General features: G+C 63.4%; 1 protein-coding gene across 1 annotated transcript in view; it reads left to right on the top strand.

Moving 5' to 3' along the window:
• Positions 1 to 493: 493 nt before the first annotated feature.
• The window catches only part of DYRK1A (dual specificity tyrosine phosphorylation regulated kinase 1A), a 100,643-nt gene continuing 89,102 nt past the window's right edge, over positions 494 to 12,034 (top strand). The window contains exon 1 of the mRNA XM_069760753.1: positions 494 to 938. The gene's annotated coding sequence lies outside the window, so the exon portion shown is untranslated. The remainder of the gene's footprint in view (positions 939 to 12,034) is intronic.

Genomic DNA, 12,034 nt, shown 5'->3' with positions numbered 1-12,034 from the left:
AGAAATCCCTTTCCGCACACACTCGCCCATAGAAGTCTACAGGCGTCGCTTCTCTCCCGACCACGCCGCCCTGCGTGTCTGTTAAACACAATATTTACATAACTCTGTTTATTAGCTTCAGAGCTCACGCCCCAGACCTCGCCAGTCAGTCCCCGCCCCCTATTTGTCATGTGACCCTCCCCGCCTTAACCACAGCAGAGGCACCGCCTCCCACCTCCGAGCTTCTGATGTCATCGCGCATCCGGGGGACTTTGCGCTGATTGACAGTCGCCATGGTAACACGCTCATCTCGCCGCCATTTTGTTAGTCGTTTTTTTTTTTTTTTTTTCCTGAAAACCGCGTCCGGTGATGTCCGACGCGCCTCCCGGTTATAACGCGGAACTGTAGAATCCGTCAACGAGAACTTGAATTTAAAAATATAACTGTGTAATAATGTGTGTGATGGGTGATATGTGGCAATGGCGCGGGCGGGATTTGTCAGGAGGACGGGTCCGGTGAGGCGGGGGAGCGGTCCCGGGGTCCGGGGTGGGCTCGGTGTCGCCGCTGTGTGAGCAGGAGGCGGTGGCGGTGCTTCCCTGCTCTCCGCCCTCCGCCTCTTCCCTCCGCCTCCCTGGCTCCGCAGCTTTGGAAACGCGCGCCATTTTGTGCCTCCCCCTCCCCCCTCTCTCCATCCTGTGTACGGCCGGGACCCGAGGAACGACCGCCGCCTCCTCCCCCAGTGCTGGCAGCAGCGGCCGCGGACTGTGCGATCTGTGCCGGGATATGAGCGGCGACCACCGGAGCAGCGACTACCGGAGCAGCGGGCGGGGAGAGCGGCGATGCTGAGCGGCAGCGCTGTGTGAGGACACCGGCTCATCACCGCCTTCTCTCAGGCCCCGGACACCGCCGTGTGCTCGATGTGACGGGAGAGCTGCGGCGAGCAGCGGAGGAGGACACGGGTAAGGACGGCGGCCCGAGCTCTGCACAAATCTGGGGAGCCGGGGAGACACATACAACCGGGGAGACACACACAACCGGGGAGATACACACAACCGGGGAGATACACACCCGGGGCTCTGCACACAACCCCCGCGAGACACACACCCGGGGAGACACACACCCGGGGCTCTGCACACAACCGGGGAGACACACACCCGGGGAGCCACACAACCGGGGAGACACACACAACCGGGGAGATACACACCCGGGGCTCTGCACACAACCGGGGAGACACACACCCGGGGAGACACACACCCGGGGCTCTGCACACAACCGGGGAGACACACACCCGGGGAGCCACACAACCGGGGAGACACACACAACCGGGGAGATACACACCCGGGGCTCTGCACACAACCGGGGAGACACACACCCGGGGAGACACACACCCGGGGCTCTGCACACAACCGGGGAGACACACACCCGGGGAGCCACACAACCGGGGAGACACACACAACCGGGGAGATACACACCCGGGGCTCTGCACACAACCGGGGAGACACACACCCGGGGAGACACACACCCGGGGCTCTGCACACAACCGGGGAGACACACACCCGGGGAGCCACACAACCGGAGCTCTGCACAAATCTGGGGAGCCGGGGAGACACATACAACCGGGGAGACACATACAACCGGGGCTCTGCACACAACCAAGGAGACACACACCCGGGGCTCTGCACAAAACTGGGGAGCCGGGGAGACACATACAACCGGGGAGACACACACCCGCGGCTCTGCACACAACCGGGGAGACACACACACACAACCGGGGCTCTGCACACAACCGGGGCTCTGCACACACCCGTGGAGACACACACACACACCCGGGGCTCTGCACACACCCGTGGAGACACACACACACACCCGGGGCTCTGCACACACCCGTGGAGACACACACACACACCCGGGGCTCTGCACACACCCGGGGAGACACACAACCGGGGCTCTGCACAAATCTGGGGAGCCGGGGAGACCCACACACTCGGGGCTCTGCACACAACCGGGGCTCTGCACAAATCTGGGGAGCCGGGGAGACACACACACTCGGGGCTCTGCACACAACCGGGGAGACACACACCCGGGGCTCTGCACACAACCGGGGAGACACACACACCCGGGGCTCTGCACACAACCGGGGAGACACACACACCCGGGGCTCTGCACACAACCGGGGAGACACACACACCCGGGGCTCTGCACACAACCGGGGAGACACACACCCGGGGCTCTGCACACAACCGGGGAGACACACACACACCCGGGGCTCTGCACACAACCAGGGAGACACACACACACCCGGGGCTCTGCACACAACTGGGGAGACACACACACACCCGGGGCTCTGCACACAACTGGGGAGACACACACACCCGGGGATCTGCACACAACGGGGGAGAAACACACACACCCGGGGCTCTGCACACAACAGGGGAGACACACACACCCGGGGCTCTGCACACAACAGGGGAGACACACACACCCGCGGCTCTGCACACAACGGGGGAGACACACACACACACCCGGGGCTCTGCACACAACCGGGGAGACACACACACCCGGGGCTCTGCACACAACCGGGGAGACACACACACACCCGGGGCTCTGCACACAACCGGGGCTCTGCACACAACCGGGGCTCTGCACACACCCGGGGAGACACACACACACCCGGGGAGACACACACACACACCCGGGGCTCTGCACACAACCGGGGAGACACACACACCCGGGGCTCTGCACACAACCGGGGAGACACACACACCCGGGGCTCTGCACAAAACTGGGGAGCCGGGGAGACACATACAACCGGGGAGACACACACCCGGGGCTCTGCACACAACCGGGGAGACACACACACACAACCGGGGCTCTGCACACAACCGGGGCTCTGCACACACCCGTGGAGACACACACACACACACCCGGGGCTCTGCACACACCCGTGGAGACACACACACACACCCGGGGCTCTGCACACACCCGGGGAGACACACAACCGGGGCTCTGCACAAATCTGGGGAGCCGGGGAGACCCACACACTCGGGGCTCTGCACACAACCGGGGCTCTGCACAAATCTGGGGAGTCGGGGAGACACACACACTCGGGGCTCTGCACACAACCGGGGAGACACACACCCGGGGCTCTGCACACAACCGGGGAGACACACACCCGGGGCTCTGCACACAACCGGGGAGACACACACACCCGGGGCTCTGCACAAAACTGGGGAGCCGGGGAGACACATACAACCGGGGAGACACACACCCGGGGCTCTGCACACAACCGGGGAGACACACACACACAACCGGGGCTCTGCACACACCCGTGGAGACACACACACACACCCGGGGCTCTGCACACACCCGTGGAGACACACACACACACCCGGGGCTCTGCACACACCCGGGGAGACACACAACCGGGGCTCTGCACAAATCTGGGGAGCCGGGGAGACACACACACTCGGGGCTCTGCACACAACCGGGGCTCTGCACAAATCTGGGGAGCCGGGGAGACACACACACTCGGGGCTCTGCACACAACCGGGGAGACACACACCCGGGGCTCTGCACACAACCGGGGAGACACACACCCGGGGCTCTGCACAAAACTGGGGAGCCGGGGAGACACACACCCGGGGCTCTGCACACAACCGGGGAGACACACACACACAACCGGGGCTCTGCACACAACCGGGGCTCTGCACACACCCGTGGAGACACACACACACACCCGGGGCTCTGCACACACCCGTGGAGACACACACACACACCCGGGGCTCTGCACACACCCGGGGAGACACACAACCGGGGCTCTGCACAAATCTGGGGAGCCGGGGAGACCCACACACTCGGGGCTCTGCACACAACCGGGGCTCTGCACAAATCTGGGGAGCCGGGGAGACACACACACTCGGGGCTCTGCACACAACCGGGGAGACACACACCCGGGGCTCTGCACACAACCGGGGAGACACACACCCGGGGCTCTGCACACAACCGGGGAGACACACACACCCGGGGCTCTGCACACAACCGGGGAGACACACATACCCGGGGCTCTGCACACAACCGGGGAGACACACACCCGGGGCTCTGCACACAATCGGGGAGACACACACACACCCGGGGCTCTGCACACAACCAGGGAGACACACACACACCCGGGGCTCTGCACACAACTGGGGAGACACACACACCCGGGGATCTGCACACAACGGGGGAGAAACACACACACCCGGGGCTCTGCACACAACGGGGGAGAAACACACACACCCGGGGCTCTGCACACAACAGGGGAGACACACACACCCGGGGCTCTGCACACAACAGGGGAGACACACACACCCGCGGCTCTGCACACAACGGGGGAGACACACACACACACCCGGGGCTCTGCACACAACCGGGGAGACACACACACCCGGGGCTCTGCACACAACCGGGGAGACACACACACACCCGGGGCTCTGCACACAACCGGGGCTCTGCACACACCCGGGGAGACACACACACACCCGGGGAGACACACACGGGGAGACACACACACACCCGGGGAGACACACACACACACCCGGGGCTCTGCACACAACCGGGGAGACACACACACCCGGGGCTCTGCACACAACCGGGGAGACACACACACCCGGGGAGACACACAACCGGGGCTCTGCACAAATCTGGGGAGCCGGGGAGACACACACACCCGGGGCTCTGCACACAACTGGGGAGACACACACACCCGGGGCTCTGCACACAACCGGGGAGACACACACACACCTGGGGCTCTGCACACAACGGGGGAGACACACACACACCCGGGGCTCTGCACACAACCGGGGAGACACACACACCCGGGGCTCTGCACACAACCGGGGAGACACACACACACCCGGGGCTCTGCACACAACCGGGGAGACATACACACACCCGGGGAGACACACACACACCCGGGGCTCTGCACACAACCGGGGAGACACACACACACCCGGGGCTCTGCACACAACCGGGGAGACACACACACACCCGGGGCTCTGCACACAACCGGGGAGACACACAACCGGGAAGACACACACACCCGGGGCTCTGCACACAACCGGGGAGACACACACACACCCGGGGCTCTGCACACAACCGGGGAGACACACACACACACACCCGGGGCTCTGCACACAACCGGGGAGACACACACACACACACACCCGGGGCTCTGCACACAACCGGGGAGACACACACACACCCGGGGCTCTGCACACAACCGGGGAGACACACAACCGGGAAGACACACACACCCGGGGCTCTGCACACAACCGGGGAGACACACACACACCCGGGGCTCTGCACACAACCGGGGAGACACACACACACCCGGGGCTCTGCACACAACCGGGGAGACACACACCCGGGGCTCTGCACACAACCGGGGAGACACACACACACCCGGGGCTCTGCACACAACCGGGGAGACACACACACACCCGGGGCTCTGCACACAACCGGGGAGACACACACACACCCGGGGCTCTGCACACAACCGGGGAGACACACACACACCCGGGGCTCTGCACACAACCGGGGAGACACACACACACCCGGGGCTCTGCACACAACCGGGGAGAGACACACACACCCGGGGCTCTGCACACAACCGGGGAGAGACACACACACCCGGGGCTCTGCACACACCCGGGGCTCTGCACACACCCGGGGCTCTACACACACCCGGGGCTCTGCACACAACCGGGGAGAGACACACACACCCGGGGCTCTGCACACAACCGGGGAGAGACACACACACCCGGGGCTCTGCACACAACCGGGGAGAGACACACACACCCGGGGCTCTGCACACAACCGGGGAGAGACACACACACCCGGGGCTCTGCACACAACCGGGGAGAGACACACACACCCGGGGCTCTGCACACAACCGGGGAGAGAGACACACACCCGGGGCTCTGCACACAACCGGGGAGAGACACACACACCCGGGGCTCTGCACACAACCGGGGAGAGACACACACACCCGGGGCTCTGCACACAACCGGGGAGAGACACACACACCCGGGGCTCTGCACACAACCGGGGAGACACACACACACCCGGGGCTCTGCACACAACCGGGGAGACACACACACCCGGGGAGACACACACACCCGGGGCTCTGCACACAACCGGGGAGACCCACACACACCCGGGGCTCTGCACACAACCGGGGAGACACACACACACCCGGGGCTCTGCACACAACTGGGGAGACACACACACAACCGGGGAGACACACACACACCCGGGGCTCTGCACACAACCGGGGAGACACACACACCCGGGGCTTTGCACACAACAGGGGAGACACACACACCCGGGGCTCTGCACACAACGGGGGAGACACACACACACACCCGGGGCTCTGCACACAATCGGGGAGACACACACACCCGGGGCTCTGCACACAACCGGGGAGACACACACACACCCGGGGCTCTGCACACACCCGGGGCTCTGCACACACCCGGGGCTCTGCACACACCCGGGGCTCTGCACACACCCGGGGCTCTGCACACAACCGGGGAGACACACACACACACACCCGGGGTTCTGCACACAACTGGGGAGACACACACACCCGGGGCTCTGCACACAACCGGGGAGAGACACACACACCCGGGGCTCTGCACACAACCGGGGAGAGACACAACCGGGGCTCTGCACAAATCTGGGGAGCCGGGGAGACACACACACCCGGGGCTCTGCACACAACCGGGGAGACACACACACCCGGGGCTCTGCACACAACCGGGGCTCTGCACAAATCTGGGAAGCCGGGGAGACACACACACTCGGGGCTCTGCACACAATCGGGGAGACACACACCCGGGGCTCTGCACACAACCGGGGAGACACACACACCCGGGGCTCTGCACACAACCGGGGAGACACACACACACCCGGGGCTCTGCACACAACCGGGGAGACACACACACACCCGGGGCTCTGCACACAACCGGGGAGACACACACACACCCGGGGCTCTACACACAACCGGGGAGACGCACACACAACCGGGGCTCTGCACACACCCGGGGAGACGCACACACCCGGGGAGACACACACACACACCCAGGGCTCGACACACAACCGGGGAGACACACACACCCGGGTAGACACACAACCGGGGCTCTGCACAAATCTGGGGAGACACACACACCCGGGGCTCTGCACACAACGGGGGAGACACACACACACCCGGGGCTCTACACACAACCGGGGAGACGCACACACAACCGGGGCTCTGCACACACCCGGGGAGACGCACACACCCGGGGAGACACACACACACACCCAGGGCTCGACACACAACCGGGGAGACACACACACCCGGGTAGACACACACCCGGGGTTCTGCACACAACCGGGGAGACACACACACCCGGGGCTCTGCACACAACGGGGGAGACATACACGCACCCGGGGAGACACACACACACCCGGGGCTCTGCACACAACCGGGGAGACACACACACACCCGGGGCTCTGCACACAACCGGGGAGACATACACACACCCGGGGAGACACACACACACCCGGGGCTCTGCACACAAACGGGGAGACACACACCCGGGGCTCTGCACACAACCGGGGAGACACACACACACACCCGGGGCTCTGCACACAACCGGGGAGACACACACACACACACCCGGGGCTCTGCACACAACCGGGGAGACACACACACACCCGGGGCTCTGCACACAACCGTGGAGACACACACACACCCGGGGCTCTGCACACAACCGTGGAGACACACACACACCCGGGGCTCTGCACACAACCGGGGAGACACACACGGGGCTCTGCACACAACGGGGGAGACACACACACACACCCGGGGCTCTGCACACAACCGGGGAGACACACACACCCGGGGCTCTGCACACAACCGGGGAGACACACACACACCCGGGGCTCTGCACACAACCGGGGAGACACACACACCCGGGGCTCTGCACACACCCGGGGCTCTGCACACACCCGGGGAGACATACACACACCCGGGGAGACACACACACACCCGGGGCTCTGCACACAACCGGGAAGACACACACACCCGGGGCTCTGCACACAACCGGGGAGACACACACACACCCGGGGCTCTGCACACAACCGGGGAGACACAACCGGGGAGAGACACACACACCCGGGGCTCTGCACACAACCGGGGAGACACACACACACCCGGGGCTCTGCACACAACCGGGGAGACACACACACACCCGGGGCTCTGCACACAACCGGGGAGAGAGACACACAACCGGGGAGAGACACACACAACCGGGGCTCTGCACACAACCGGGGAGACACACACACACCCGGGGCTCTGCACACAACCGGGGAGACACACACACCCGGGGCTCTGCACACACCCGGGGAGACATACACACACCCGGGGAGACACACACACACCCGGGGCTCTGCACACAACCGGGAAGACACACACACCCGGGGCTCTGCACACAACCGGGGAGACACACACACACCCGGGGCTCTGCACACAACCGGGGAGACACAACCGGGGAGAGACACACACACCCGGGGCTCTGCACACAACCGGGGAGACACACACACACCCGGGGCTCTGCACACAACCGGGGAGACACACCCACACCCGGGGCTCTGCACACAACCGGGGAGACACACACACACCCGGGGCTCTGCACACAACCGGGGAGACACACACACACCCGGGGCTCTGCACACAACCGGGGAGACACACACACACCCGGGGCTCTGCACACAACCGGGGAGACACACACACACCCGGGGCTCTGCACACAACCGGGGAGACACACACACACCCGGGGCTCTGCACACATCCGGGGAGACACACACACACCCGGGGCTCTGCACACAACCGGGGAGACACACACACCCGGGGCTCTGCACACAACCGGGGAGACACACACACACACACACACCCGGGGCTCTGCACACAACCGGGGCTCTGCACACAACCGGGGAGACACACACACCCGGGGCTCTGCACACAACCGGGGAGACACACACACACCCGGGGCTCTGCACACAACCGGGGAGACACACACACACACACACCCGGGGCTCTGCACACAACCGGGGAGACACACACACACCCGGGGCTCTGCACACAACCGGGGAGACACACACACACACACACCCGGGGCTCTGCACACAACCGGGGAGACACACACACACCCGGGGCTCTGCACACAACCGGGGAGACACACACACACCCGGGGCTCTGCACACAACCGGGGAGACACACACACACACCCGGGGCTCTGCACACATCCGGGGAGACACACACACACCCGGGGCTCTGCACACAATCGGGGAGACACACACACACCCGGGGCTCTGCACACAACCGGGGAGACACACACACACACACACCCGGGGCTCTGCACACAACCGGGGAGACACACACACACACCCGGGGCTCTGCACGCAACCGGGGAGACACACACACCCGGGGCTCTGCACACAACCGGGGAGACACACACACCCGGGGCTCTGCACACAACCGGGGAGACACACACACCCGGGGCTCTGCACACAACCGGGGAGACACACACACCCGGGGCTCTGCACACAACCGGGGAGACACACACCCGGGGCTCTGCACACAAACGGGGAGACACACACACACACACACCCGGGGCTCTGCACACAACTGGGGAGACACACACACACACACACACACCTGGGGCTCTGCACACAACGGGGAGACACACACACACACACCCGGGGCTCTGCACACAACCGGGGAGACACACACACACCCGGGGCTCTGCACAAATCTGGGCTACACACTCGCTCTGGGCTACACACACTCTCACTCTCTCTGGGCTACACGCACTCTCTCTGGGATACACACACTCTCACTCTCTGGACTACACACACTCTCACTCTCTGGGCTACACACTCACTCTCTGGGCTACACACACTCTCACTCTCTGGACTACACACTCACTCTGGGCTACACACACTCTCACTCTCTGGGCTACACACACTCTCACTCTCTGGGCTACACACACTCTCACTCTCTGGACTACACACACTCTCGCTCTGGGCTACACACACTCTCACTCTCGCTCTGGGCTACACACACACTCTCGCTCTGGGCTACACACACACTCTCTCGCTCTGGGCTACACACACACTCTCTCGCTCTGGGCTACACACACACTCTCTCGCTCTGGGCTACACACACACTCTCTCGCTCTGGGCTACACACACACTCTCTCGCTCTGGGCTACACACACACTCTCTCGCTCTGGGCTACACACACACTCTCTCGCTCTGGGCTACACACACACTCTCTCGCTCTGGGCTACACACACACTCTCTCGCTCTGGGCTACACACACACTCTCTCGCTCTGGGCTACACACACACTCTCTCGCTCTGGGCTACACACACACTCTCTCGCTCTGGGCTACACACACACTCTCTCGCTCTGGGCTACACACACACTCTCTCGCTCTGGGCTACACACACACTCTCTCGCTCTGGGCTACACACACACTCTCTCGCTCTGGGCTACACACACACTCTCTCGCTCTGGGCTACACACACACTCTCTCGCTCTGGGCTACACACACACACACACTCTCTCGCTCTGGGCTACACACACACACACACTCTCTCGCTCTGGGCTACACACACACACACACTCTCTCGCTCTGGGCTACACACACACACACACTCTCTCGCTCTGGGCTACACACACACACACACTCTCTCGCTCTGGGCTACACACACACACACACTCTCTCGCTCTGGGCTACACACACACACACACTCTCTCGCTCTGGGCTACACACACACACTCTCTCGCTCTGGGCTACACACACACACACTCTCTCGCTCTGGGCTACACACACACACACTCTCTCGCTCTGGGCTACACACACACACTCTCTCGCTCTGGGCTACACACACACACTCTCTCGCTCTGGGCTACACACACACACTCTCTCGCTCTGGGCTACACACACACACTCTCTCGCTCTGGGCTACACACACACACTCTCTCGCTCTGGGCTACACACACACTCTCTCGCTCTGGGCTACACACACACTCTCTCGCTCTGGGCTACACACACACTCTCTCGCTCTGGGCTACACACACACTCTCTCGCTCTGGGCTACACACACACACTCTTTCGCTCTGGGCTACACACTCTCTCGCTCTGGGCTACACACACACACTCTCTCGCTCTGGGCTACACACACACTCTCTCGCTCTGGGCTACACACACACTCTCTCGCTCTGGGCTACACACACACTCTCTCGCTCTGGGCTACACACACACTCTCTCGCTCTGGACTACACACACACACTCTTTCGCTCTGGGCTACACACACTCTCGCTCTGGGCTACACACACACCACTCTCTCTCTCTGGGCTACACACACACTCTTTCGCTCTGGGCTACACACACACTCTCTCGCTCTGGGCTACACACTCTCTCGCTCTGGGCTACACACACACACTCTCGCGCTCTGGGCTACACACACACACTCTCTCGCTCTGGGCTACACACACACACTCTCTCTCTCTGGGCTACACACACACACTCTCGCTCTGGGCTACACACACTCTCGCTCTGGGCTACACACACACTCTCTCTCTCTGGGCTACACACACTCTCGCTCTGGGCTACACACACACTCTCTCTCTCTGGGCTACACACACACTCTTTCGCTCTGGGCTACACACACACTCTCTCGCTCTGGGCTACACACTCTCTCGCTCTGGGCTACACACACTCTCGCTCTGGGCTACACTCTCTCTCGCTCTGGGCTACACACACACTCTCTCTCGCTCTGGGCTACACACACACTCTCTCTCGCTCTGGGCTACACACACACTCTCTCTCGCTCTGGGCTACACACACACTCTCTCTCGCTCTGGGCTACACACACACTCTCTCTCGCTCTGGGCTACACACACACTCTCTCTCGCTCTGGGCTACACACACACTCTCTCTCGCTCTGGGCTACACACACAC

Source organism: Ranitomeya imitator, chromosome 3 (assembly GCF_032444005.1).
Source record: "Ranitomeya imitator isolate aRanImi1 chromosome 3, aRanImi1.pri, whole genome shotgun sequence".
Taxonomy (NCBI): domain Eukaryota; kingdom Metazoa; phylum Chordata; class Amphibia; order Anura; family Dendrobatidae; genus Ranitomeya; species Ranitomeya imitator.
This window is presented reverse-complemented; position numbering and strand designations above follow the sequence as displayed.